The 4340-nt window shown below is 44.2% G+C and overlaps 1 long non-coding RNA gene across 1 annotated transcript; it reads right to left on the bottom strand.

The window, feature by feature from the left end:
- Window positions 1–3584: 3584 nt before the first annotated feature.
- LOC141258334 (uncharacterized) lies at window positions 3585–4105 on the bottom strand. Its single transcript, XR_012318289.1, has 3 exons — window positions 3997–4105; window positions 3753–3915; window positions 3585–3682 (listed from the first exon to the last, which is right to left on the bottom strand). It is a non-coding gene; the product is annotated as an uncharacterized lncRNA (long non-coding RNA).
- Between the last annotated feature and the right edge of the window lie 235 nt (window positions 4106–4340).

The raw sequence follows: 4340 nt of genomic DNA on the forward strand, positions 1-4340 counted from the left end.
CATTACTAGAAGATGGGGACATTACTACAAGATGGGGACTGGGATGGGGACATTACTACAAGATGGGGACCAGGATGGGCACATTAATGCAAGATGCAGACCAGGATAGGCGACATTACTACAAGATGAGGACAAGGATGGGGACATTACCACGAGATGAGAAAACTACTACAAGATGGGGACATTACTATAAAAAGTTGGTCAGAATTACTATACGGTGCAAATTGTAAGAAAAAAAATGATCAGCGTAGGGCACAACTGGCAGGTAATTAGCAACTAACTGCCTTTTAGTTCTTTAGCCTGTAGTAAAAAAATAAAATAGTCATGAATATGACGCGCCCCTGGGCCTGTGTCGCGCAGCGTTGCGCACGCGGGAGCTTACCCGGAGCCGGATCTGTTGAGGGTTGTAGTCTCGTGGCGGTGATCCGGTCCGTGCACAGGGAGTCAGACTAAGTGGCGCTGTATCAGCGGTAGATGTTGGACGACTACGCCACCCGTTGAGTACAGCTAAGGAGCTGCTGCTGCAGGGCAGACCGCTGAGGCCGGTGGTAGGATTGTGCAGCGTGATAGTATAACCCCCAACGGGAGGGGTATGGCCTCAGGGCAGCCGACGTGGATGATGGGGGTAGCAGGAACCACTCGGAGACGGTACGGTGTAGTTCAGGGTCTTTACTGGTGACAAAGATAGACCCTCCCGGAGTACTGGCTAGCGATTGGGGCCTGGTCAGTCCTTGAGCAGATGGGATCTCCCCTGGCCAGGCGGAGTTGTAGGCCTCCCAAACTAACGATACTCTTCTGGCTACCTTGCTAGAGGCGGGTATAAGTAGCCCACATCCCTGAGTGTACCGTGTGGTGCTCACCCGTATTGTCGGTGACTCGGGGCCTTCTAGTAGCTTTCGCTCCACGACGGCGGTGCTGGTCCCACGCGTGTGACCGTGCCTTCGGGTTTCTGGGCCAGAGGACCTGCAATCCCCTGCCGGTCGGTTTCTGCTGCTGGATAGGAGTTAGTCCCCACAGCCTCGGACTCCGGGTCCGGTGATAACTTCTCAGTCAGGGCGAGCTCTGCAGCTGCCAGCCCCTGACTCCTTGTAGCACTGCTCCCACAGAGCTCCTGTTGTTTCTTCCTATGCTGCTTCTCTTCTCTACTTCTTCTCTCCTCACTAACCCTGCCTCAGCCCTAGGTTTATATAGGGGAAGTTCTTCCCCTCCCAGGACTGGGCAGGAGGTGTGGCATGCATAGGATTCCTGACCAAGAGACCTCCCACCTGCTCTCAGACATAACATTGCTGTTACTGTGGAAACCAGACCCCTGGGGTGCCACAAATATACCCTTTAACCCCTTCACCACCCAGCCTGTTTTTACCTTCCAGACCAGGCCAAATTTTACAATTCCGACCAGTGTCACTTTATGTGGTAAAAACTATGGAACGCTTCAACGAATCCCAGTAATTCTGAGACTGTTTTTTCATGACACATTGTACTTTATGTTAGTGATAAATTTAGGCCAATATTATTTGTATTTATTTGTGAAAATATCAGAATTTTGGCAAGAAAATTTTACATTTAGCAATTTTTAAATTTTAACTTTTTATGCCCTTACACCACAAAAATAGTTAATAAATAACATTTACCACATATCTACTTTACCTATGCATCATTTTTTAAACATCATTTTTTTTGTTAGGAAATTAGAAGGATTAAAAGTTGGTCAGCAATTTCTCAAGTCCAGACAAAATTTACAAAACCAATTTTTGTAGGGACCACATCACTTTTGAAGTGACTTTGAGGGGCCATATCACATAAAATACCCAAAAGTGACACCATTTTAAAAATGGGACCCCTGAAGGTGCTCAAAACTACATTCAATAAGTTTATTAACCCTTCAAGTGCTTCACAGGAACTAAAGCAATGTGGAAGGAAAAAATAAAAATTTTACTTTTTTGCTCAAAAATGTTGATTTAGCCCCAAATTTTTCATTTTCATAAGGATAACAGGAGAAAATGGACCATACAATTTATTGTGAAATTTCTTCTGAGTACACCAATACACCATATGTTGGGGAAATCTACTGTTTGGCGCACGGCAGGGCTCGGTAGAGAAGGAGTGCCATTTGACTTTTGGATCTCAAAATTGCCTGGAATCGATAACGGATGTCATTTGGAGTGCCCGTGATGTGCCAAAACACTGGAAACTCCCCACAAGTGACCCCATTTTGGAAACTACACCCTTTAAGGAACTTATCTAGAATGGTGGTGGGCACCTTGAACCCACATGTGCTTCACAGAATTTTATAACATTGAGCCATGAAAATAAAAAAATACATTTTTCATGCAAAAATTTTAGTTTTGCCCCAAATTATTCATTTTCACAAGGGTAACAGGAGAAAATGGACTGTGCAATTTCTCCTGAGTATGCCAATACATATGTGGGGGAAAACTATTGTTTGGGTGCAGGGCTCGGAGGAAAAGGAGTGCCACTTGACTTTTGGAGCGCAAAATTGCCTGAAATAGATAGCGGATACCATGTCACGTTTGCAGAGCCCCTGATGTGCCAAAGCAGCAGAAACTCCCACAAGTGACCCTATTTTGGAAACTACACCCCATGAGGAATCCATCTAGGGGTGTAGTGAGCATTTTTAACCTTCAGGCAATTCACAAAATTGTATAACATTGGGCTGAATCAATGGAAAATTACCTTTTTTTTCCACTGAAATGTTGCTTTAGCCTCAAGTTTTTAATTTTCAAAAGTATTTAAGAAAAAAATTAATAACACAATTTGTTACGCAATTTCTCCTGAGTACGCCAATACCCCATATGTGGTCAAAAACTACTTTTGAGGCACAGTACAAAGCTCAAAAGTGAAGGAGCGCCATATTGGAGTTCAGATTTTGCTGGAATGGTTTGAGGGTGCCATGTTACATTGGCAGAGACCCTGAGGTGCCAGAACAGCAGAACTCCCCATAAGTTACCCCATTTTACAAACTACACCTTTCAATGAATTCATCTAGGGGTGCAGTGAGCATGTTGACATCACATGTGCCTCACACAATTTTATACCATTGGGAGGTGAAGAATGAATAATTATATTTTTACCACTAAATTGTTTTTTTAGCCCAAAGTTTTTAATTTTTATAAGGGCTAGTAAGGTATTGTACGTGTAGAAGGCGCTTATCAGGCTAACTACTACCAATGGCAGCGATAATTGTGGACAGGGAACCACTAATGTCCGTAGTAGATATACTACAATAAATTAACTGTTCTATAGTAAAAATCGCGCTATCGGTAGTGAAAAAGAGATCAGGAGAAGAGTACTATTATTTTATAAAAAAATGTTTTATTTGTTTGGATGCTAGCGATAAAAACTTAATAAAATACAGGATTAAAAGACGAGTGTAGTAAACAATATTTCGTTTGGGATAAAAAAAAACTAATGATATACAAGGTGTAATAAATAGTTAAATCCAGCGGTTAATTTGGTGTGGTAAAATGCCTGTGGTGGCTTTGTACCTGGAAAGAAGAGGAGTTTGGTTAGGGCTATCGTTCTCTAGTATTGGATATGCTTAGCTGGCTGTGGAGCTGTTACTCACCAGGTATCAGAATTGGCAAAGTGCAGGTGTGCACTAGGACTGTGGTCCGTCAGGATTCTTTGGGTGGGGCGTGGTCCTGAACGCTTTGTTATGCTCCTGGAGATTTAATGATATGGGGTTAATGCTGTTAGCACTGGGTAGGTAGATAGTGGGGTTAGCGACTTACCCTCGGAGGAGCTGTTCTGCTTTTGGAGATTGCTTGTTAGCACTCCCTCAGTTGGGGGGTGCAGCAGGAGCCTCTGGATTGTATCTGACTTTATTGCAGAGATGTGACAGGGGGGCTTTTTGGTTGCCGGTAGGCGTAGTAACGCTTGAGGATACTCAATGTCCTGTATATAGATATGGAGGAAGGGTTAGGAACTGAGGTATACAGGAATAGTCCACAGTCTGTGGTAAACCTAGATGTTTACCTGTGCGTAATTATCAGTAATCCAGGGGTGCAACAGGAGGCTCTGGATTGTATCTGTCTCTGAGCAGAGATGTAGCAGGAGGCTTCTGGTTGCCGGGTGATAGGGGGCGTTGTGGGGAGGGAGAGTTAGGAGCTGAGGTGTGCAAACAATAAGCCACAGTGTAAGTAAGCCCAGGTGTTTACCTTGTTTAGGGTCCAAGTGTGAAATGGTCAGTCACCTTCTTATCTGTAGCTGAAGGCCTAAATCAAGGGAAGGTGTTCAAGAGGTTCTGCAAGAGGTTTCAGCCTAGTGGTAGGTGCAGCAGGAGGCTCTGGCTGAGTAGTTTACTGGCTAAGTAGCAGTGG

Source organism: Phyllobates terribilis, unplaced genomic scaffold (genome assembly GCF_046119375.1).
Source record: "Phyllobates terribilis strain yellow unplaced genomic scaffold, ASM4611937v1 Scaffold_3__8_contigs__length_932513732, whole genome shotgun sequence".
NCBI lineage: Eukaryota > Metazoa > Chordata > Amphibia > Anura > Dendrobatidae > Phyllobates > Phyllobates terribilis.